Source organism: Heteronotia binoei, chromosome 16, assembly GCF_032191835.1.
Source record: "Heteronotia binoei isolate CCM8104 ecotype False Entrance Well chromosome 16, APGP_CSIRO_Hbin_v1, whole genome shotgun sequence".
In the NCBI taxonomy this organism is placed as follows: Eukaryota; Metazoa; Chordata; class Lepidosauria; order Squamata; family Gekkonidae; genus Heteronotia; species Heteronotia binoei.
This window is the reverse complement of record NC_083238.1, coordinates 54,426,577-54,452,184: the sequence shown is the minus strand read 5'-3', so window position 1 is coordinate 54,452,184 and position 25,608 is coordinate 54,426,577. Positions and strand designations below refer to the sequence as shown.

General features: G+C 48.3%; 1 protein-coding gene across 1 annotated transcript in view; it reads left to right on the top strand.

Annotated features, from left to right (window-relative positions):
- HIBCH (3-hydroxyisobutyryl-CoA hydrolase) overlaps positions 1-25,608 on the top strand; it is a 99,601-nt gene that overhangs the window by 39,093 nt on the left and 34,900 nt on the right. The window lies entirely within an intron of this gene.

The window sequence follows — 25,608 nt, the reverse complement described above, 5'->3', positions numbered from 1 at the left end:
TACTTTCCCCCAACACACACACACAACAGACACCCTGTGAGGTAGGTGGGGCTGAGAGTGCTTTTACTGCCCTTGCAAGAACAACTTCTATGAAAGCTATGGCTGACCCAAGACCACCTGCTGAGGAGTGGGGGAATCAAGTGGAGGAGTAGGGGAATTAAACCCGGTTCTCCCAGATAAGACTCTGAGCACTTAACCACTACACCAAACTGGCTCTCTATGAGGTAGGTGGGACTGAGACACCCTGTGAGGTGGGTGGGGCTGAGAGAGCTCTCCCAGCAGCTGCCGTTTCAAGGACAACTCCTGCCAGAGCTATGGCTGACCAAGGCCATTCCAGCAGGTGCAAGTGGAGGAGTGGGGAATCAAACCCGGTTCTCCCAGATAAGAGTCCGCAAACTTAACCACTACACCAAACTGGCTCTCTATGTGGGACTGAGACACCCTGTGAGGTAGGTGGGGCTGAGAGGCTCTCACAGCAGCTGCTCTTTCATGGACAACCTCGGCCAGAGCGATGACTGACCCAAGGCCATTCCAGCAGGTGCAAAGGGAGGAGTGGGGAATCAAACCCAGTTCTCCCAGATAAGAGTCCGCGCACTTAACCACTACACCAAACTGGCTCCTAAATAACATAGGAGGCCAAACTGCCACTCGGGAGCCACGTGTGGCTCTTTCACACATGTTGTGTGGCTCTCGAAGCCCCCACCGCCCCGTCAACCGGCTTGGAGAAGGCATTTGTCTCTTTAAATCATTTTGCAGCTTGGGGAATAACTTAAAGTTGCTTTCTTTCCACCTCTCTCTCCTTCATCTTCCTTCCTTCCTCCCTCCCTCCAACATCTGACGTTCACATCTCGCGGTTCTCAAACATCTGAGGTTTATTCTATGCAGCTCTTAACGTTAAGCAAGTTTGGACACTGCTGCTAAATAATAACATCCAGTATACGTTTTCACAAAATAGTATCTCTGCATATGCCAACCATCTTCAGTGTGGGCTAACTGCTGAAATTAGAAACGTTCGCTTGTGTGTTCTTCCTCTAGTAGATGGCTAGTTCATTGCATTAACTGGACTATGAGATCTGCTGTTTAATGCATATAGTAATAAGCAAGGCTTTTTTGTAGCAGGAACTCCTTTGCATATTAGGCCACACACCCCTGAGGTAGCCAATCCTCCTGGAGCTGACAGTAGGCCCAGTAAGAGCCCTGTAAGCTCCAGGAGGATTAGCTACATCCTTTGCCTTATATGCAAAGGAGTTCCTGCTACAAAAACAGCCCTGGCAATAAGAAAAATTAACACAAGTATTTTCCCCTAATGAGCAGATTACATTTTAAAATTGAATCATTGCTGCTGCATTTTAAAAGGGGAAGCCCTGGTCCAGATTTTAGACAGCGGCGGAGGTTTTCTCCACATTTGTTCGAAATCAGACGCTGCACTAATGTCCAGCTGACCCAGACTGTCTCGAGTTCAGGCACCCGTTGAGCTTTACTTGCGTCGGGAAGACGTCATTCTGGGGTTATGTGAACTCCGTCCTGAATTGTAAAACTTTTAGAATGGGTTGGCTGAGTGTGCGAAAGTAATAGTTTGTTGTGCTGGTCGTCTCACGTTGTTAGGAACAATAAAGCCTTCACAAAGCACTGATATGATGTCGGTCATCGTGTGCTCTTGCCCATTTTTGCTTGTTTCGTCATTGAAGGATATTTTATATGTTTATTAGTATTTTTTGTCTGTCGTGATAACCTAGCTCTATAAAATAGCATATTTTCAGTCCCCCAGGTCAGGGTACGCTCCCGAAATTTCAGAGACACAGGTGTGAAAGGCCTGGTTATTAAAAGGACTTATGTCGGAGCAAACGGGTGGTAACGTTCCATTCTAGGAACGGAAGGATCTGTTCCAGAAGAATGATGAAGAGTCTGAAGCAATGTAGCTTCTTGAAAACTGGGACCGTCCTCCGAATAGCTGTTAAAAGGCAGCTTTTCTGAGGGGAACACAAAATTTAAATTAACAAAGGAAGTTTTTATAGCTCCGTTATTTACTGTTTAAATAACTCTTTATTGACCCAAAGTAAGGGGGATAAAAGTACTGTTGACGGGCATCCTATAAATTATGGAACTCTCTCCATCATGGGTTCCCAGCCTTTTTGACCCTGTGGAATCCGGACACAGTGTGGTGGGTGGAATCACAAAATGGCTGACATAGGAGGCAGAACTGGGGCTACCCTCTGAATAACTTTTAAAAAGCGGCTTTTCTGAGGGGAACACAAGACTTAAATCAACCAACAAAGGAAATTTTTATAGCTTCATTATTTACCGTTTAAATAACTCTTTATTGACCCAAAGTAAAGGGGATAAAAGTAATGTTGGTGGGCATCTTATAAATTATGGAACTCTGTACATCAGGGGTTCCCAGCCTTTTTGACCTTGCGGGCACATTTTAAATCCTGACATAGTGTGCTGGGCACAATCACAAAATGGCTGACATACAAGGCAGAGCTGGGGCTGCCAAGCCCCCGGTCTGGGCAGAGGTTCCCCCACCTGGGAGGCTCCCAACCCGCCGGCCCACATTGGGCCAGCGGGGGGAACCTTCCCCTACGTCGCCGGCGCAATTACGTCACCCAGAAGTGACGTCATCATGCTGGCGATGTTGTGTGGCAGCCGCTCTAGATGTTTCCGGGAAAACTCTGTGGTACAATCGGTACCGTAGAGTTTTTACCTCCCAAATGGCTAGAGCATCTGGGAAAACCATAGAGTTTTCCCAGAAACGCCTAGAGCAGCTGTGCGCAATGTCAGCAATGTCACGGGCGACATCATTGCACGCGCAAAAGTCCCCCACTCCAGAACGCAGGTGGAGCCATCCATCCCCAGAGAAAATTCAGGCGCAGGGAGGAAGAGGGGTAATTTAAACATACTGGGAAAGAGCAGTGAGAGGCAGAATAATACAACAACACTCTACTGGCAGCTGCCACCCCCAAGGCAACCAGAACCTGTGCTGGGCAAGAGCCCTGCCTTGACCCCTCCCACCTTCTGAAAACACCTGGGCATCAGGTAAGGTGTCAGTGGTCAAGATGGCACCCACAGGTACCATGTTGGGGAACCATCTGTGGTAGGCTTCCCAACCCTCCCGCCCTGGCGGGGGACCCCAGGATTTCCAGCCTCTTCCCCTGCTCCCCAAAAAAACGGAAGCAGGGGGGAGGGGGGGAAACGGCGCCAAGGAGCGTGGCCTGGTGAGTGGCAGGGGCGGCGGGACTGCGGCGTTTGTCCCGGGCTGACCGCCCTCTGGCCGCTTTTGGCCTTGCTCCCTCGGGCGTCGGCCAACAGAATTGCAGCGCCTGCCTCGGACACGGGACTTCGACTCGCGCATATTAGCAACAGGGCAGAGTAGGCATGCGCAGAACCCAGCGCGAGAGAAAAAAAACCTTCCGCATGCGCGAAGGAGAACGAGTTGTCTCCTAGAAGGGCTGTTGTTTTCTTTCGGGTCCTCTTTCCGGCTAACGGTCCGTTGGTGTTTCTGGCCCGGCCTGCTACAGCCTGGGGATGTCGCGGCGGGCCTTGAGGTGGTTGCGGGGGGAGCTGCGCGGGCAGGCGCTGCCGGAGGCCGAGGAGGAGGAAGAAGAAGAGGAGCAGCAGCAGCTCCCGGCGCGGTCTGGGCAGGATGGAGCGAGCGGCAGGCGGAGGAAGCCCCGGCAAGAGGCGGCAGGGTGCGTCGCCAACCTCTTCGAGTTGGTGAGAGGCCCGGGATGGCTCGGCATCCCCCGCAAACATTTGTGTGGATATCGCTTGCGCTGCTTCCTCAGAAACGTCCTTGGGGCAGCTTGCGATGTGACAGAATAGAACAGAGGTGGCCAAACTTGCTTAACGTGGCTATTAGCCACAATATATGTGTGTGTGTATGCGTGTATATGTATGTTTGTATGTGTGTGTGTGCGTGTATATGTTTGTATATGTGTGTGTGTGTGTATATATATATATATATATGCACACACGCACACATATAATGGCCACTGTGTGACACAGAGTGTTGGACTGGATGGGCCATTGGCCTGATCCAACATGGCTTCTCTTATGCTCTTATGTTCTTATGTTCCCCCCCCTTCGGCGGCTCCCGCGGGGAGGAGGGGGCGTCTGGGCCGTGCTGGGCTCCGAGCCCCCTTTGGCCAGAACTCCCTTCGGAGTTCAGTTATGCTTGTCACACCCTTGCTCCTGGCTCCGCCCCTAATGTCTCCTGGCTCCACCCCCAAAGTCCCCAGATATTTCTTGAATTGGATTTGGCAACCCTAATCTGTGGCCTTGGAAGTTACATAAGGCCCTGTGAGTTTTGTGGAGCTTTTCCACTTGGGTTTGGTTTGGGCATTGAAAGCTCCTCTTGTGTTGAGTGGAAGGGGGGAATATTTTAATTACCTCTTGTGTTATATTGTAAATTTTGTATTGTAAATGGGAAACTTGGGAAATGTCGATGTTTCCCAGTAGCTTTTTAAGTTTTTTTTTTTGAGGACAGCAGAAAATGTGAGGAAGTTCAACAGGGCTTGCGATCACACACACTAAATCATGTGCCTTCAACCCGCTTTCAAAGCACTTTCCAACTGGATTTTACTGTTTCGACTGGCAAAATCCTCTTGGGAAGTGGATTAAAAGTGCATTATTTAGTGTGTGTTTATGTGGGATCATAGCCATTTTGAACTTTCTCACATTTTCTGTTGGCCTCAGGATGTACTGGAGTAAACAGGTGTGTTTAATAATAATGTCCATCATATATCGATAAAACACTCTGTTAGAATGTCAAACGGCATTTTCTTCTGAGGGGGATATGGTTGAACGGAGTTCCAGAACCTCTTTGTGGAAACAAAATTCTCAAAAAAAAGAAATGTTTTAAAGTTCTTTAGGGGCGCCCATGTGTTTCTCCTTCATTTCCCTCTTGAGAGTTCTGGCACCTCTTTTTTCGGGAAAAAAGCCCCCAAAACCATCGTTGTAAGGCAGAGATATGAAAGCAGAGAAAGAAGTCCTTTTCTCACAATACAAGAACTTGTGGGCACTCGATGAAATCAAGGAGTAGTCGGCTTAGAACCGATCAAAGGAAGTCCTTCTTCACCCAAAGAGTAATTAACTCGAGGAATTCACTGCCTGAGGAAGTGGCGGCAGCTACGAGCCTGGATAGCTTCAAGAAGGGATTTGATCAACAAGTGGAGTAGTGGTCCATCAGTGGCTATTGGCCACAAGAAATAGATGGAACCTTCTGTCTGGGACAGTGATGCTCTGTAATCTTGGTGCTTGAGAGGTAACAGTGGGAGAGCTTCTGGAATTTTGGCCCCACTGCTGGACCTCCTGATGGCCCCTGGGTTTTGGCCACTGTGTGTCACAAAGTGTTGGACTGGATGGGCCATTGGCCTGATCCAACATGGCTTCTCTTATGTTCTTATGTCCGGGGCAGTGATGCTCTGTATTCTTGGCTCTTGGGGGGCAACAGTGGGAGGACTTCTGGAATTTTGGCCCCGCTGGTGGACCTCCTGATGGCCCCTGGGTTTTGGCCACTGTGTGTCACAAAGTGTTGGACTGGGTGGGCCATTGGCCTGATCCAACATGGCTTCTCTTATGTTCTTATGTCTGGGGCAGTGATCTCTGTATTCTTGGCTTTTGGGGGGCAACAGTGGGAGAGCTTCTGGAATTTTGGCCCCGCTGGTGGACCTCCTGATGGCCCCTGGGTTTTGGCCACTGTGTGTCACAAAGTGTTGGACTGGGTGGGCCATTGGCCTGATCCAACATGGCTTCTCTTATGTTCTTATGTCTGGAGCAGTGATGCTCTGTATTCTTAGCTCTTGGGGGGGCAACAGTGGGAGGGCTTCTGGAATTTTGGCCCTGCTGGTGGACCTCCTGATGGCCCCTGGGTTTTGGCCACTGTGTGGGACAGAATGTTCGACTGGGTGGGCCATTGGCCTGTTTGAACATCTCTTATGTTCTTACGACTTCTTTCATTCACTGGAATAAAATCTAATAAAATAAAAATAAATAGTTTAAATCTCGGTAAATGATTAGTTTCAATGAATAACCCAGTTTCTCTCCCGTTTCTTTTATTTACTGGTAAAAATCTGCCTTTATCAGGACAGACGTGTTCTTGCATGTATTTTGTAGTTAGCTTGCCAAAACCCTCTGTTGTTTTGAAGAATGCTTCAAGTTCAAATGGAGATTTTTTTTTAATTTGGAAAGATCTCCTTTCACGTGAGCCTCTTCTTATCCCCACCCCTAAACCCCCACTTTTGCTCTTTTTGCCATCGAGTCGCAGCTAATTTATGAGAGAAGTGAGCTGACGAAACAGCTGATTTAGGAGGGAAGTGCTCTTGAGAGAACAGCTCTGAGAGAGCTGTGACTGACCCAAGGTCCCCCAGCTGGCTGCGCGTGGAGGAGGAGTGGGGAATCAAACCCAGTTCTCCAGATAAACCACTACACCACAGCTGACTCTCCGTAGCGTTTCCGGCGATTCCTAGATCTACCCCATGACATTTCTGGGTTGTCCCCGGAAGTGATGTATCTGCACAGAGGATGCCAACTTTTGTTTTTTTAAATTATCCCACTACCATTCAGAGCGATGGTGGGCAAGAGCAACCGCTGGAAGGAGACAACCGTATTGTCAGAGACCAACTCCCCACTAGCCTTATGCTTCTCTCACTCTTCTCTTCTCCGTGGGGCTTCCGTCTTCTGCACAGCAAAGAAGATCCTCTAAAAACCAGTTTCTGTTTGCCACGTGAAAAAGGCTAAGCGAGTGGCAGCCCCACGGCAGATAGTGTGAAACCCGATGGAAGCATCGCAGAGAAGAGGAGCTTGAGAGCGGCATACGGCAAGTGGGAAATCAGTCAGAGTAAGTGTGCAATCTGTATGCCCTAACCTCAGGACCAGGGGTTTTTTTGCAGCAGGAGCTTCTTTGCATATCAGGCCACACACCCCTGATGTAGCCAATCCTCTTGGAGCTTACAGTAGGCCCTGCACTAAGAGCCCTGTAAGCTCTTGGAGGATTGGCTACATCAGGGGTGTGTGGCCAAATATGCAGTGGAGCAGAGGTGAAATTCTTGCAGGAGCTCCTTTGCATATTAGGCCACACACCCTGATGTAGCCAGTCCTCCTGGAGCTTACAGTAGGCCCTGTAAGAAGAGCCCTGTAAGCTCTTGGAGGATTGGCTACATCAGGGGTGTGTGGCCTAATATGCAAAGGAGTTCCTGCTGCTAAAAAAAGAGCCCTGCTCGGAACAAATCCGGGTCATTGATGGAAAAATTCTGTGACCAGCCCCGCTGTTGTGTGTTTCGGGGGCTGGGTTTTCAGCGTGCTTGAGTAAAGGGCAGTGGTGGCATTGCCTCTCTCTTATCCAGTTTCCGTGCCACGTCGGGTAGCAAATATTGAATCAGTCCCTTCCAGCCTTGAAAAACTTAGTTGTAGAGCAGCGTGTGGAAAGTGGGAGGGGAAATGGGAGGGTTGCCGGATCCGGATTGGGAAATTCCTGGAAATTGGAGGGGGGGTGGGTGGGAGTAGATTCTGGGGTGGGTGAGGTTTAGGGAGAAGTAGGACCTCATCCGGGGATAATGCCATAGACCCCACCTTTTGAAACATCTGTACTCTCCAGGGGAGGGGCCCTGTGGTGCAGAGCTGTAAAGCTGCAGTACTGCAGTCGGAGCCCTCTGCTCATGACCTGAGTTCGATCTCGGTGGAAGCTGGGTGCAGGTTCGCCGGCTCGAGGTTGACTCAGCCTTCCATCCTTCCGACGTCAGTCAAATGAGTACCCAACTTGCTGGGGGGAAAGTGTAGCTCAGGGGTCCCCAACCCCCGGGCCGTGGACCAGGACCGGTCTGTGGCCTGTTAGCAACTGGACCATGAGTTGTATAATTATTTCATTATATATTATAATGTAGGAGTAGTAATGATAAGAGGAAGACGTTCAATTTATATCCTGCCTTCCACTCTGAATTTTAGAGTCTCAAAGCAGCTCACAATCTCCTTTCCCTTCCTCCTCCACAACAGACACCCTGTGAGGTGGGTGGGGCTGGAGAGAGCTCTCACAGCAGCTGCCCTTTCAAGGACAGAGTCTCAGAGTAGCCTACAATCTTCTTTCCCTTCCTCCCCCACAACACACACCCTGTGAGGTGGGTAGGGCTGAGAGAGCTCCCCCAGAAGCTGCCCTTTCAAGGACAACTCTGCCAGAGCTATGGCTGACCCAAGGCCATTCCAGCAGGTGCAAGTGGAGGAGTGGGGAATCAAACCCAGTTCTCCCAGATAAGAGTCTATACACTTAACCATGACACCAAACTAACTGAAATAAAGTGCACAATTGTAATATCCTTAAACCCTCCCTGCCCGCCAGTCCGTAGAAAAATTGTCTTCTACAAAATCGGTCCCTGGTGCCAAAAAGGTTGGGGACTGCTGATGTAGATGACCGGGGAAGGCAATGGCAAACACCCTGTAAAAAAGTCTGCCGTGAAAACGCTGTGAAAGCAACGTCACCCCAGAGTCGGAAACGACTGGTGCTTGCACAAGGGACTACCTTTACCTTTTTTTACTCTCCAGGGGAACCTTCTACATCATCTGGAGATTAGTTGTAATTTCAGGAGATCCCCAGGCCCCACCTGGAGGCTTGGCAACTAAATAAGGGAAACACAGCCCAGGTTGATAAAAACCTAGGCGGCTGTGAAAAATTCCTGTGCAAAAAACAATTACAACTCATGTCACACAGCTTAATACAAGGACTACACACTCTCCGCCAACGTTAATCGCACTCTGCTATATATTGACTATTTATGTTAGCGGCGTTTAAAGGGAAAATGCGACAGTCAACTTTTTAACAACAATACTTCTAAGCAAAACATACACTGATGAAGTGGTGGTGAAGTGAAAAGGTATATTATCGATTGTGACGAGTGAAGCAATGTAGGGGTCTGAAATTCTAGCTTGGATAAAGCAATAATGCGAAACAGGAAGTTCAGACTGGTTATGCCTGTAAGATTGGTGGCATTTGGAAAATATATACGTATCACCGGAGCATACAGAGAGAGAATCCGGAACGCCTGCGAATGTTGTATGAATTTTGCGGTACCAGTAAAAGAAATTAATTTTTCTATTTTTGGAATTTGGTATCTTTATTGGGAATTTGGAAGCCTTCATCGGTGAATAAGAGGCATTTTGTACACGGAGCTTTTGCCTTTTTCAAACCCACCTGGGGACGGGCAACCCTCGAGAAAGGGAGAAAATTACTTCTTCCCCTAGCTTCTCTATCCCGTGCATAATTTTGTAAACCTCTATCGTGTCACCACTCAGTGGCAAACCACCTCCCAACATCTCTTGCGTTGAAAGCCCGATGGGGTCGTCACAGTTTGGCTGCCGCTTCGGGATGCCAGCCTCCAGGTGGGACCTGGAGAACCTTCGGAATTACAGCTCATCTCCAGACTACAGAGATCAGCTCCCCTGGGGAAAATGGCTCCTTTGGAAGGTGGAGTCTATGACGCCGTACCCCACTGAGGTCCCTGTACTTCCCGGATTCCATCCCCAGATCTCCAGGAGTTTCCCTACCTGGATCTGGCAACCATACCCCCTCATCCCCTACCTATGGCCTGGACGAACCTGGCCTCCCTACTTCAGAGAGCCAGTTTGGTGTAGTGGTGAAGTGCACAGACTCTTATCTGGGAGAACATAAGAACAGAAGAGAAGCCATGTTGGATCAGGCCAGTGGCCCATCCGGTCCAACTCTGTGTCACATAAGAACAGAACAGAAGAGAAGCCATGTTGGATCAGGCCAGTGGCCCATCCAGTCCAACACTCTGTGTCACATAAAAACAGAAGAGAAGCCATGTTGGATCAGGCCAATGGCCCATCTAGTCCAACACTCTGTGTCACATAAGAACAGAAGAGAAGCCATGTTGGATCAGGCCAATGGCCCATCCAGTCCAACACTCTGTGTCACATAAGAACATAAGAGAATCCATGTTGGATCAGGCCAGTGGCCCATCCAGTCCAACACTCTATGTCCCATAAGAACAGAAGAGAAGCCATGTTGGATCAGGCCAGTGGCCCATCTGATCCAACACTCTATGTCACATGAGAACAGAAGAGAAGCCTTGTTGGATCAGGCCAATAGCCCATCCAGTCCAACACTCTATGTCCCATAAGAACAGAAGAGAAGCCATGTTGGATCAGGCCAGTGGCCCATCCGATCCAACACTCTATGTCACATGAGAACAGAAGAGAAGCCATGTTGGATCAGGCCAATGGCCCATCCAGTCCAACACTCTGTGTCGCATAAGAACATAAGAGAAGCCATGTTGGATCAGGCCAGTGGCCCATCCAGTCCAACACTCTGTGTTGCATAAGAACATAAGAGAAGCCATGTTGGATCAGGCCAATGGCCCATCCAGTCCAGCACTCTGTGTCGCATAAGAACATAAGAGAAACCATGTTGGGTCAGGCCAATGGCCCACCCAGTCCAACACTCTGTGTCATACAGTGGCCAAGAAAAAAGGAGGTTCACAAGTGGGGCTAGAAGCCCTTCCACTTTGCCCCTCCCTCCAGGCACGAACTGGGTTTGATTCCCCACTCCACTCCTTGCAGCTGATGGAATGGCCTTGGGTCCGCCATAGTTCTCGCAGGGTTGTCCTTGAAAGGGCAACTTTCTATGACAGCTCTCTCAGCCCCACCCCACCCACCTCACAGGGTGTCTGTTGTGGGGGAAGAAGATATAGGAGATTGTAAGCCGATCTGAGTCTCTGATTCAGAGAGAAGGGCAGGGTATAAATTTCCAGCCTTCTTCTTCTTCTTCCCCTTGTCGATGACACTTTACCCCACCGTGGTTTCTTCAAAACTCAGCATTCTGTCCTTCTGACCAAGGCGCCTAGGGTACCTTTGATTTTCTTTTACCAGTAAATCTTAATGGCGCAAAGTGCGTCCACATAGATTTGGGCATGCCCAGGGAGATCAATTACTCTATCCGGGCATAGAGAGAGAGCCAGTTTGGTGTGGCGATTAAGTGTGTGGACTCTTATCTGGGAGAACGGGGTTTGATTCCCCACTCCTCCGCTTGCAGCTGCTTGAATGACCTTGGGTCAGCCATAGCTCTCTTATCTGGGAGAACCTGGTTTGATTCCCCACTCCTCCACTCGCAGCTGCTGGAATGGCCTTGGGTCAGCCATAGCTCACTTATCTGGGAGAACCGGGTTTGATTCCCCACTTCTCTGCTCGCAGTTGCTGGAATGGCCTTGGGTCAGCCATAGATCTCTTATCTGGGAGAACTAGGTTTGATTCCCCACTCCTCCACTCGCAGCTGCTGCAATGGCCTTGGGTCAGCCATAGCTCTCTTATCTGGGAGAACCGGGTCTGATTTCCCACTCCTCCACTCGCAGCTGCTGGAATGGCCTTGGGTCAGCCATAGCTCTCTTATCTGGGAGAACCGGGTTTGATTCCCCACTTCTCCGCTTGCAGCTGCTGGAGTGGCCTTGGGTCAGCCATAGCTCTCTTATCTGGGAGAACCGGGTTTGATTCCCCACTCCTCCACTCGCAGTTGCTGGAATGGCCTCGGGTCAGCCATAGCTCTCTTATCTGGGAGAACCGGGTTTGATTCCCCACTCCTCCACTCGCAGCTGCTGGAATGGCCTTGGGTCAGCCAGAGCTCTCTTATCTGGGAGAATCGGGTTTGATTCCCCACTCCTCCACTCGCAGCTGCTGGAATGGCCTTGGGTCAGCCAGAGCTCTCTTATCTGGGAGAACAGGGTTTGATTCCCCACTCCTCCACTCGCAGCTGCTGGAATGGCCTTGCGTCAGCCATAGTTCTCATAGGAGTTGTCCTCTAAAGGGCAGCTTCTGGGAGAGCTGTCTCAGCTCCACCCACCTCACAGGGTGTCTGTTGTGAGGGAGGAAGATAAAGGAGATTGTGAGCCACTCTGGGATTCAGAGTGGAGGGTGGGATATAAATCCAATATCATCATCATCTTCTTCATCATCTTCTTCTTCTTCTGCCACATCCAAGCCTTGAAGGCAGGTGGCCCTGGATTAGATTTCTCGTCATTTTCCAACCTTTATGCACACCTGGATCTGATCCACAGAGGAGAGCCCCTTTCCCCGCCTTCAGCCCCCTGCGCCACGCCTTTTGCTAATTACTTTCCTCGCATATCCTTTGGAATGCTGGGTCCCCTGCTAAATATAACCTTTCGCCACTTCAAACTGTTTAGCGCCTGAACACTGGAATGTGCTGTGTAAATTTAGAAACACGTAGCAGGGAGGTGGCGCTGTCATGCAACGGCTGGAAGAATGCGGATTAAAGGCATTCCGGTCTTCTGACAGGGGGTTGGAGGACTGGAGTTCAAAGGCTGTGTGACGCAGACAGACAAGGAGGTTTTTCCCCCCCCAACCTTTATCAAACAGAAATCCGAAATGTTAATTATTAGCCGGCTGCTTTTCTGCGTGTTATAAACGCCCTTATCAGCTCTTGTGGCGGTGCAGTTGTAGCGTTCAGCAGAGCTGATATAAAACATTGACGTGCACGGCCAAAGCTGTAAAATGCACCTTTCCACAGCTGGCTGTGGGACTCCTTGTGAGGGCATTGGAGGCTGTCTGGATGCTGCTACTGTTACACCAGGAGTGGCCAGACTTGCTTAACGTAAGAGCCACATAGAACAGGGGTAGCCAACGGTAGCTCTTCAGATGTTTTTTGCCTACAACTCCCATTAGCCCCAGCCATTGGCCATGCTGGCTGGGGCTGATGGGAGTTGCAGGCAAAAAAACATCTGGAGAGCTACCGTTGGCCACCCCTGGCATAGAATAAACCAGGGCTTTTTTTGTAGCAGGAACCCCTTTGCATATTAGGCCACGCCCCCTGATGTAGCCAATCCTCCTGGAGCTTACAGTAGGTCCTGTACTAAGAGCTCTGTAAGCTCTTGGAGGATTGTCTACATCAAGGGTGTGTGGCCTAATATGCAAAGGAGTTTCTGCTTCAAAGAAAAAAAACCCGGAATAAACATCAGGTTCTTGAGAGCTGCAAGACAGGCACATCAGATGTTTGAGAGCCGCAAGACAGGAAGGAAGGAAGGAAGATAGGCCGGAAGGGAAGAAGCAGAAGCTGAAGAAAAAGAAGAAGAAGCTAAAGAAGAAGAAGACGACGACATTGGATTATATTCTGCCCTCCACTCTGAATCTCAGAGTCTCAGAGCGGCTCACAATCTCCTTTATCTTCCTCCCCCACAACAGACAACCTGTGAGGTGGGTGGGGCTGAGAGGGCTCTCACAGCAGCTGCCCTTTCAAGGACAATTCCTACAAGAGCTATGGCTGACCCAAGGCCATTCCAGCAGCTGTAAGTGGATGAGTGAGGAAGGAAGGAAGGAAGGAAGGAAGGAAGGAAGGAAGGAAGGAAGGAAGGAAGGAAGGAAGGAAAATAGATGAGTCAGGGAGGGAGGGTGGAAAGAAAGCAACTTTAAATGCATTCTCCAAACTGCCGGCTGGCTTGGCTGGGAGAAGAAGAGACAAATGCCTTCTCCAAGCTAGTGAACAGGGTGTTGGGGGCTTTGAGAGCCACACAATATGTGTGAAAGAGCCACATGTGTCTCCCAAACTACAGTTTGGCCACCCTGTGTTAGACTCTTTTCTGCGGGAGGGCGGAAGTGCCATCGGAAGGGTCTGAGCGAGGCCCGCAGCGGCCTCACAGAGCCAAGGATAGGGTTGCCAGGTCCCGCCAAGACTTCTAAAGTTGGGAAGGGCTCCACAACACAGTGGCTTCGCACGGATTGGGAACATGGCATGGAGATGCTCTGGTTTTGGGGCAAAACTCCATGATAAAATTGCCCTCGAACCATAGTTTTGTCCCCAAACCAGAGCGTCACCACGTGACATCTCTAACACAATGACGTCACTTCTGGATTGGAAAGACATATGGAGCAGAGGTCCATCAGTGGCTCTTAGCCACAGGGTAATGTTAGAGCTCTCTGTCTGGGGCAAGTGATGCTCTGTATTCTTGGTGCTTGCGGAGGGGAACAATGGGAGGGCTTCTAGTGTCCTGGCCCCACTGATGGACCTCCTGATGGCACCTGGGTTTTTTGACCACTGTGTGAGACAGAGTGGAGGGGCCATTGGCCTGATTCAACATGGCTTCTCTTATGTTCTTCATAATAATGCATAGTGCTCTGTTAATTCTAGTAATGCATGACTTTTGATACCCTCTTGGGACTCTTATATCCAGTATTAAATTGCTGTTGGATCAGGCCAATGGCCCATCCAGTCCAGCACTCTGTGTCACATAAGAACATAAGAGAAGCCCTGCTGGATCAGGCCAACGGCCCATCCAGTCCAACACTCTGTGTCACATAAGAACATAAGAGAAGCCATGTTGGATCAGGCCAATGGCCCATCCAGTCCAACACTCTGTGTCACATAAGAACATAAGAGAAGCCATGTTGGATCAGGCCAATGGCCCATCCAGTCCAGCACTCTGTGTCACATAAGAACATAAGAGAAGCCCTGCTGGATCAGGCCAACGGCCCATCCAGTCCAACACTCTGTGTCACATAAGAACATAAGAGAAGCCATGTTGGATCAGGCCAATGGCCCATCCAGTCCAACACTCTGTGTCACATAAGAACATAAGAGAAGCCATGTTGGATCAGGCCAATGGCCCATCCAGTCCAGCACTCTGTGTCACATAAGAACATAAGAGAAGCCCTGCTGGATCAGGCCAACGGCCCATCCAGTCCAACACTCTGTGTCACACAGTGGCCAAAAATTTTATATATACACACACACTGTGGCTAATAGCCACTGATGGACCTCTGCTCCATATTTTTATCTAAACCCCTCTTGAAGGTGGCTATACTTGTGGCCGCCACCACCTCCTGTGGCAGTGAATTCCACATCTTAATCACCCTTTGGGTGAAGAAGTACTTCCTTTTATCCGTTTTAACCTGTCTGCTCAGAAATTTCATCGAATGCCCACGAGTTTTTGAATTGTGAGAAAGGGAGAAACGTACTTCTTTCTCTACCTTCTCCATCCCATGCATTATCTTGTAAACCTCTATCATGTCACCCCGCAGTCGACGTTTCTCCAAGCTAAAGAGTCCCAAGCGTTTCAACCTTTCTTCATAGGGAAAGTGCTCCAGCCCTTTAATCATTCTAGTTGCCCTTTTCTGGACTTTCTCCAATACTATAATATCCTTTTTGAGGTGCGGCAACCAGAATTGCACACAGTACTCCAAATGAGACCACACCATCGATTTATACAGGGGCATTATGATACTGGCTGATTTGTTTTCAATTCCCTTCCTAATAATTCCCAGCATGCTTCTACATTACTTCGAGAGAAAACCCAGAAGTAGCATAGGGTAGCTCTAGGAATAATTGGGAATGCTATGATAAAAACCATAAAATGGAAAAAAAACCCATAGAATTTCTGGCGGTTCCTAGAACTACCCTATGGCCTTTCTGGATTTTCCCCTGAAAATGACACAGCAACACCACTAATGCTGGGGATTTTTTTGTAAACTTCCCACCCCGGCAGTGGCCAACGAGGGCTACCAGTGGGAACGATTCCGCCTGAGCAGGAGAGCAGGTGGCCCTAGATGAAAGGTTGCCAGTTTCTAATACATTTTTCATGAACAGACACTTTCTCTTCCCACAGATTCATGTATGCTGCAATGTCCTCAAAGCACCCGGCATATTTTGGGATAAGAACTGCATTCGATTTTAAAAATGAAAATTCAGAAGAAGAGATTGAGATGCTTTTACCTCTAGAAGCCAGTTTGGTGTAGTGGTTAAATGTGCAGACTCTTATCTGGGAGAACCGGGTTTGATTCCCCACTCCTCTGCTTGCACCTGCTGGAATGGCATAGCAACACTAATGCTGGGGATTTTTTTGTAAACTTCCCACAATGGCAGCGGCCAATGAGGGGAACCAGTGGTCAGCCGTAGCTATTGCAGGAGTCGTCCTTGAAAGGGCAGCTTCTGGAGGAGCTCTCTCAGCTCCACCCACCTCACAGGGTGTCTGTTGTGGGGGAAGACGACATAGGAGATTGTAAGCTGCTCTGAGTCACTGATTCAGGGAGAAGGGCGGGGTATAAATCTGCAATTCTTCTTCTATCAACAGGAACAGGAAATGCTTGAGGGGGCAGATTTTCAACATTTTTCTATCCCTGAGTTAGGCAACTTAGTCCTGGTTCCAAGACTGTTCCATCAGTAATCTTGCAGGTATTTCCGTTTTCTCCATGTCTACTTTTGGTGTAGACCCCAAAGGGTAGTTCCAGGATCACATGCTGTTCTGATTTTTTCAGGTGTGCAGCCGCGTTGGTCTGAAGCAGTAGAACGAAGCAGGAGTCCAGTTGCACCTTTAAGACCAACCAAGTTTTTTTCAGAACGTCAGCTTTCGTGTGCTCTCTACGCACACCGCATCAGACAATAGTATGGAATGGCAAGCAGTCCTAAATATATAAAATAATAAATATATAATAATAATATACAAAATATAAAAAATAAATATATAAAAATAAGTGGACTACGACTAGGAAATACACGTCCTTTTGTGATTCACCTAGATTTACAGAAACACCCATTGGCAGAGGACTTTGTTACCTTTTATGGCTGTCCAGACCAAATGGCCAAGCCACACCGGTTTACCATGTGACCAGTCTGCAGACTTAATCAACAAACTGCTTGTATTTCAGCCCACAATGCCTGATCCCCTCGTCTGATGAAGTGTGCTTAGAGAGCACACGAAAGCTTATGTTCCGAATAAAACTTGGTAGGTCTTAAAGGTGCCACTTGAATCCTGCTTATTCCTAAATGTAGAGAAAGCGGGGTCTGGTGTTTGTTACTTTTTTATTACACGCAATACTTAATGGGTTTAGCACATAGACACCAGTCTGCTTTATATTACCCTTCATTATTGTTTCAGCCCAGTTAACGCTAACTGACAAACACCAGACCCCCAACTTGTGAATTTTTTAATCTGCTAAAAAATATTACCGTGACTCTGCAGACTAACTCCCTGCCCACTTTCTCTATATTTAGGGCTGCTTGCCATTCCATCCTGCTGTCTGATGAAGGGTGCTTTGAGCACACGAAAGCTAACATCCTGAATAAAACTTGGCTGGTCTTAAAGGTGCGACTGGACTCTTGCTTTATTCTAATTTGTGTCATTTCTTTTGCGGTTTTACATATCGTATACCTTTGGCTGTTGAACAAATACCAAAAAGGATCCCCTCATTTGATAGGTTGATAGCAAAACTTAAGATATTTATATATAACTTTAAAGCCCGTTCTTCTACACCCCTGTGCTTGCTGATGATTTCATAATGTGTGTCTGAAGACTGACCCGTGCTTTTTCTGAAATGTCTACCAAGAGGTCACTTTAACTACGGAAAATGTCTGTGTGCATGCTGTCAGGTTGCTTGTATCAGCTTAGCAAGTGGCTTTCAAGGCCAGTGAGAAGCGGACGTGGTTGGCCATTGCCTTCCTCTGCAGAACCTTCCTTGGTGGTCTCCCAGCAAGGGGCTTTCAAGGAAAGCGAGAAGCAGAGGGGGTTGGCCATTGCCTTCCTCTGCAGAGCCTTCCTTGGTGGTCTCCCAGCAAGGGGTGTTCAAGGCAAGTGAGAAGCAGAGAGGGTTGGTCATTGCCTTCCTCTGAAGAGCCATCCTTGGTGGTCTCCCAGCAAGTGGCTTTCAAGGCGTGAGAAGCAGAAGTGGTTGGCCATTGCCTTCCAATGCAGAGCCTTCCTTGGTGGTCTCTCAGCAAGGGACTTTCAAGGCAAGTGAGAAGCAGAGGGGGTTGGCCATTGCCTTCCCCTGCAGAGCCTTCCTTGGTGGTCTCCCAGCAAGGGGTGTTCAAGGCAAGTGAGAAGCAGAGAGGGTTGGTCATTGCCTTCCTCTGAAGAGCCATCCTTGGTGGTCTCCCAGCAAGTGGCTTTCAAGGCGTGAGAAGCAGAAGTGGTTGGCCATTGCCTTCCAATGCAGAGCCTTCCTTGGTGGTCTCTCAGCAAGGGGCTTTCAAGGCAAGGGAAAAGTAGAGGGGGTTGGCCATTGCCTTCCTCTGCAGAGCCTTCTTTGGTGGTCTCCCAGCAAGGGGCTCTCAAGGCAAGTGAGAAATAGAGGTGGTTGGCCATTGCCTTCCTCTGCAGAGCCTTCTTTGGTGGTCTCCCAGCAAGGGGCTCTCAAGGCAAGTGAGAAATAGAGGTGGTTGGCCATTGCCTTCCTCTGCAGAGCCTTCCTTGGTGGTCTCTCTTCCAAGCACCGTACCTGCTTGGCTTCTGAGATCTGACAAAATCGGGCTATAACATGCCGCCTTCCCTCCTGCTCCAATGGTTGTTATGATCTTTAAATAATATTTGCTTTGAAGATCGCTTAGGCAAAAGCGACCAGATAAGCTGCACGTTGTCGTTTCCTGTTCCTGTGTATAGAGGTAAAACACGTCCCGCTTTTGGAATCAAATGCCATTCTTATCCTAAAATACGCCGGGTGCTTTGAGGACATGAATCTTCTGTTCCACGACAGAGTCGGCTGGAGGTTGACCCATGTACTATTTAGCGATAACGACAGAGAATATTTAAAGCAGCACTGATCCACGTAAAACCGCTGCAGATTGGACCTCAGCAGATGCCACTGCGTGTTTGCCATCTGGCCTCAGCTGGCTGCTAAGTCCCTGGACGTTATCCTGGAGGCAGACGCTGCAGTTAACTCTCTTGCTCTGGGGTGGCCAAACTTGCTTAACATAAGCAATGGGGGGATTCCTTTTAGTGGTTCACTTAGAGTATTTTTCTTGTTTGATTGACCCCGCATATTCAAAGGGCTCTTATGTTAGTCTGTTTTAATGTGCTTCCTTCAGCCGTGCTATACGAGAGGTTTAAAAAAATACCATTCCTTGATAGGCTCTGTCCCTGTGGGCTGAAGGAAACTGAAGGAACAGACCATGTACTTTTATCCTGTCGATTCTACTGCGATTTACGTGCATCTTATCTGGATCCTGTATTGCAATCCCCGGAGGGTAAATCTGATGAAAGCAAGATAGTAAGCTTACTAGCCTCAAATAAGGCTGAAACCATCAAAGTGGTGGCAAAATTCCTTTACTGTGCTTATAGGAGGAGAAGTCTGTTTAATTAACCACCTTTTCCCCTGCTTCTTTGATTTGAGACTGTTGTTGTTACGCCGGTAAAGATTCTGTGACTGAATGGACCCAGGCCTATCAAATACATGTTGGAAATGTGAAAACCATATAGGTGCTTCTTTTCACATATGGTGGTCTTGCAAAAAGGTTAATGGTCGTCCGATAAAAGTGCATGAGTTATTGCAAAAACATGTAAAGTGGTCATCCCTTTCAAGCCAGAGTTGTTTTGTTAAATTTGTTACCTCATAAGATGGGGAAACAACGCTGCTGCACGAATTATATTTGTAAAAAACTAGGGAGGAAAGGGACTTAGCGACAATGGATGAACTTTTAGTTAAGGTATTGGATGTAGCAGAAAAGGACACTCTGACAGATACGCTGAAGGAAGAATTAAAGCAACAAGGAGCCGGAAATTGGACTGTATTTTATGGCTGGTTGTGTAAAAAGTAGGTCTGGATGGATTAGATCAAAATGTTAAATTTGGCGTCTTTACTGTAAGGGATTAGAGATTTGAGGGATCAAAATAAGCCTAAAGAGATATCATTGGTTAGCTATTTGTTAAAATCGCTCTCTCCAGCCTAAATTTTTCTTTCTTTCTATTTCTTTTTTTTTGTATGCTCTATTTTTCTTTTTCTCTCTTTTTCTGATGTGAAAACAATAAAAATCAATGTTAGAAAAAAAATTAAAGGTGCCACTGGACACATACACACACACAAAAACATAAGAGCCGCATAGAATAAACGGCAGACATTTGAGAACTGCAAGGCATGAATTTCATATGTTTGAGAGCAGGAAGGAAGGAAGGAGAAGAAGGAAAGAAAGGAAGGAGTGGAAGGAAAGAAGAAGGAAGGAGAGAAAGAGGAAGGGAGGAAGGAAGGAAGGAGAGGAAGGAAGGAAGGAAGGAAGGAAGGAAGGAAGGAAGGAAGGAAGGAAGGAAGGAAGATAGATGGTGGAGGGAGAAGTGGAAAGAAAGGAACTTCACATGAATTCTCCAAGCTGCCAACTGGCTTGGCTTAGATATATGATTTAAATAGAAAGATGCTTTCTCCAACTCATGGGGCAGTGGGGGCTTCAAGAGCCACACAATATGTGTGAAAGAGCCACGTGTGGCTCCCGAGCCGCAGTTTGGCCACCCGTACCCCAGACTGAACCTGTTGCTTGTGTTGTTCTGCTCCTGTGTCCTGCTCTCCTGTTTCCTGATCAGACGGGCAGTTGCACAGCAAGGCAATGCTTTGGGGTGAGAGCGTGAAACAGTTGCTTCTCAGTTTTGAACTAGTTTAAATCCCAGACATCTGTCATTTCTTGGCACAGTAACCACCGTGTCCCGGGCTTTACCCCTGACATTTGGCAAAAAATGTTTGCAAATGACTGGTTCCCGGTAATCCATTGCAGCGTGAGTGGAATGACTTGTGTCTCTTTTTCCCCCTAAAATCTTGGAGGTTGCAGTGATCACCTGACACTTGATGGCTAGCCTCTGTGAGGCGTGTCTGTCGGCATCTTTTCTCCGCCACAATTCAACAGAAATGCAAAGCCTCCTTCTGTCTTGAAAGCTCAAAGGAGCCCGCGGTTAAACAAGGAGCCTGAATCAGCAACTGAAACAAAAGAGCCTTCATCAAGCATAAAAAAAAAAAATCACTCTGTGAATCCGTAAGATACATGAATAGTGAAGTAATAATACATTCAGGAGGGAAGGTAGCGTGATGTAGCCCAGGGGTGGCCAAACTTGCTTAATGTAAGAGCCACATAGAAGAAATGTCAGATGTTTGAGAGCCACGAGGAAGGAAGAAAATAGATTGGGGGAGGAGGAAGAGGTGGAAAGAAAGCAATTTTAGCTTTAAATGTATTCTCCAAGCTGCTGGCTGGCTTGGAGAAGGGATTTAAAGAGAGAAATGCCTTCTCCAATTCAGGGTGGGGGCTCCAAGAGCTGCACAGCATGTGTGAAAGATCCTGAGCCTCAATTTGGCCACCCCAGCCCAATCCTGTCAGATCTCAGAAACTAAGCAAGGTCTATACTCAGATGGGAGACCACCAAGGAAGGCTCTGCAGAGGAAGGCAACGGCCAGCCCCCTCTGCTTCTCAGATCTCGGAAGCTAAGCAGGGTAGGTAATTGGATGGGAGACCACCAAGGAAGACTCCGCGGAGGAAGGCAACGGCCAGCCCCCTCTGCTTCTCAGGTCTCGGAAGGGAAGCCAGTGTGGTGTAGTGGTTAAGTGTGCGGACTCTAATCTGGGAGAACCGGGTTTGATTCCCCACTCCTCCACTTGCACCTGCTAGCATAGCCTTGGGTCAGCCATAGCTCTGGCAGAGGTTGTCCTTGAAAGGGCAGCTGCTGTGAGAGCCCTCTCAGCCCCACCCACCTCACAGGGTGTCTGTTGTGGGGGGAGGAAGGTAAAGGAGATTGTGAGCCGCTCTGAGACTCTTCGGAGTGGAGGGCGGGATATAAATCCAATATCTTCTTTTTCCTCCTCCGATCTATTTTCCTTCCTTCCTTCCTTCCTGCCTGCCTGCCTGCCTTGCAGCTCTCAAACATCAAACATTCATGTCTTGTGGCTCTCAAACATATGATATTTATTCTATCTGGCTCTTAAGTTAAGCACATTTGGCCGCCCCTTGTTATAACTAAATCGTTTCTATGTGAGGTCACAATAGAGAAGCCAGTGGCTCAGGGGAAGAGCCTCTGCTTGGCATGCAGAAGGTTCCAGGGTTCAATCCTCAGCATCTCCCTTTAAAGTAGGGGTGTCAAACATGTGGCCCTGGGCCAAATTAGGCCCCTGGAAGGCTCCTATCAGGCCCCTGAGCAACTGGCTATCATTTGCTTCCTTCTCCCTCTCTCTTGCTTCCTTCTGCACCACAGCTTGCTCTGTCAGGCTTGCTCAATTGCACAGGAGCTACAGAGCAGAGCCTGTATTTTCTCCATTGGCTGAGGCTCCTCCCTTGGGGAGGAGGGAGAGCTTGCTTTGCCAGGCTCTCTCAGTCACACAACAGAGCTACTGAGCCAAGCTTCTCTTCCTTCTATTGGCTGAGGCTCCTCCGCCTTCTGGTCCCCTGGAGAAGACAGGAAAGAGCCAGGTTCCCTGGATCTCACAGGAGAGATATAAAGAAAGCACCTTTAAGATCAATGAGTGCTAATGTTTTAAGCATGCTTTCTTCTTAAGTTTTTCAAAATCTATAACTGTGTTTCTCTGTGTCCTTTATAAAGTTTACATCTCTGCTACCTGGCATTCTATTTTACGACACATAAAATATGGCCCAGCCTAACAAGGGCTGGATCCGGCCCTCATAACAAATGTGTTTGACACCCCTTCTTTAAAGGGTTCAGTTGGTTAAAAAAAATGGTAAAGGTAGTCCCCTGTGCAAGCACCAGTCGTTTTTGACTCTGGGGTGATGTTGCTTTCACAACGTTTTCACGGCAGACTTTTTTACGGGATGGTTTGCCATTGCCTTCCCCAGTCGTCTACACTTTCCCCGCAGCAAGCCGGGGACTCCTTTGACCAGCCTTGGAAGGATGGAAGGCTGAGTCAACCTGGAGCCAGCTACCTGAACCCAGCTTCCTCTGGGATCGAACTCAGGTTGTGAGCAGAGGGCTCCGACTGCAGTACTGCAGCTTTACCACCCTGCGCCACGGGGCTCTTGTTAGTTGGTAAGGTGGTAGGAAAGACCTCTAACTGAGATTTCTGAGAGCTTATGCCAGTCTGAGTGGGCAAGACTGACACCCCGGGCTTTTCTTGAGCAGGGACGCAATTCTGACTAGCTTGGTGTCAGGGGTGTGTGGCCTAATATGCAAATGGGTTCCTGCTGGGCTTTTTCTCCCAAAAAAGTCCTACTGACACCGAAGGACTGAGGGTCTCTTCGATGTGTTCACGGAACGCTTTTCTTCCTGCTCTGCAGTATTCTTAATAATCGCCGCATCGATCGGGCTTTGTGGCTCACCTCTCGATCCCCAGGGGGGACTCAGGTCAGGAACACAAAACTTGCTATTGATTGCCGAGCCGAGGGAGGCAAGACTGAAAACCACTCGAGAAGGAGCCTTCTCGGTCGCGGCCCCTCATTGGTGGAACCAACTGCCTGAAGAGGTCAGAGCCTTGCAGGACCTTGCCGAGTTCCGCAGGGTCTGCAAGACGGTATTATTTTGGTTCGCTTTTGACTGAACGACGACCACCGCCGAGGTATTAGATCTAAATGGATGTTTAAGAACACTGGGGGCCGTTCTGAAGCTGTACTGAAATGAGCACCAAATTGTTTTTAATTGTTTCATTTAAGAGCCCCGCGGCGCAGAGTGGGAATGCTGCAGTACTGCAGTCCAAGCCCTCTGCTCACAACCTGAGTTCGATCCCCGGTGGAAGCTGGGTTTTCAGGTAGCCAGCTCAAGGTTGACTCAGCCTTCCATCCTTCTGAGGTCAGTCAAAAGAGTCCCCAGCTTGCTGGGGGGAAAGTGTAGATGACTGGGGAAGGCAATGGCAAACCACCCCGTAAAAAGTCTGCCGTGAAAACGTTGTGAAAGCAGCGTCACCCCAGAGTCGGAAACGACTGGTGCTTGCACAGGGGACTACCTTTACCTTTTTGGATTTAAACAATTTTATTAATAACATATGGTAACAATATCTGTCTATATCATTACTATCCCTAACCCATATGATATTTTCAAATCCCCCCTCCCTCCGTTACTAGACTCCCGCCGAAGTTATATACTTGAGTTCACTTATAAAGGTACCCTTAACCAATCAAAGTTCAGTTTCTGCCTTTTCTCATACTCATTATTAAAAAATTGTCCAATGTCTTTTTACATTCCACTCTTTATATATCCTCTAAATTTCTTCCACTCCCTTTTAAACACTTGCAAATCATAATCTCTTAAAGTTCTTGTTAGTTTGTCCATCTCACTCCATGATAAAACTTTCACGATCCAATCCCATTTCTCTGGTATTTTTTCTTGCTTCCACAACTGCACATACAGTGTTCTAGCAGCTGAGAGCAAGTACCAAATTAGAGTTCTGTCTTCTTTTGGAAATGTTTCCGTTTGTAATCCCAACAACTACCTTTACCTTTTTAATGTTCAATTTAACTGTGTTTATTGTTACTATATTATGTATTGTGAGCCGCTTCGGCAGGGATGGTTGGATTTAAATAAACTAAACAAAAATACGAAGTGACGGTTGATGTGTCTGGATCAGAAACACCCTCATTTGTCAGCAGCGTGTTTCTCTTTCAAGTTGCGAAACATGGATATCGCAAAGGCCTCTCGCATTGCACCTCCTCACGAGGAGGCGTTTAGCTAACGGCTTCGAAAGAAGGGAAGCCGTATCCTGGAACGATCCGGCTTCCCCGCGGAGAAGCTCTGCCGGGGAGCAGCCTAAGAGAATTAATTAAGCCTTTTCTTGTGTCTTTGAACGTCATGGCCTGGCACCCCTACCGGGAGAGACAGTCCGGGGCAGGGGGGGGCGGCATTTTACCGTCTCCAGATTACAGTCTCTGAGACAGTTTCTTGACAGCGTCTTTGCAAACGACCTGTCAGAAATGGATGAAGAGGAAATGACAGCCCAGGTCATACTTCCATAAATAAAAATGGATGCAGTGCGCAAAACATCCAAAGTGGGGAAGAGGTGGACATTGGCTCAGCGGTTGGCACTCAGACTCACCCTTGGGCAAGAGAAAGGGCCCGAGGAGAAGCGAGTTAGGAGAAGAGGGGATGGGCTTGTGTGCGTAACCCCTTCGTAGAATCACAGAACCATAGAGTTGGCAGGGACCTCCAGAGGCAACTAGTCCAACCCCTGGACCATGCAGGAAACTCACAAATACCTCCCGCTAAATTCACAGGATCTTCATTGCTGTCAGATGGCCCTCTAGCCTCTGTTTTAAAACCTCCAAGGAAGGAGAGCCCACCACCTCCTGAGGAAGCCTGTTCCACTGAGGAACCGTTCTTAATGGTCAGGAAACATTAATGACAACGTTAATATTCACAAGTTAAAACCAACATAAAACATAAGTACAATTTAAGATTTTAAAAGCATTTCGTGGTGCTGTATCACTACAATATAATGATGTCGGGTGGCGGTTCTCTCCCAGTTAGATATCAAAGGCCTGTCAGACCAATTCGGTCTTACAGTCCCTGCGGAAAGTAGAAAGATCCCGCAGGTCCCTTAATCATACCACCTCTCAGCCACCTCCTCTCCAGGCTAAACATGCCCAGCTCCTTCAACCTTTCCTCATAGGACTTTGTCTCCAGACCCCTCACCATCTTCGTCGCCCTCCTCTGGACCCGTTCCAGCTTGTCTATATGCTTCTTAAAATCTGGTGCCCAGAACTGAACGCAATACTCCAGGTGTGGTCTTACCAGAGCAGAGTCGAGTGACAACATCACTTCATGTGATCTGGACACTAGACTTCACGTCGATACATCCCAAATTTGCATTTGCCTTTTTCGCCACCCTTCCGTTTATCACTCTTGAGTTCCCTAGGGGTGTGTGAGGTATGGGATGAAGAGATGGATGGTTTAGATCAGGGTGGGGAGGGAGCTCAGTAGAGCA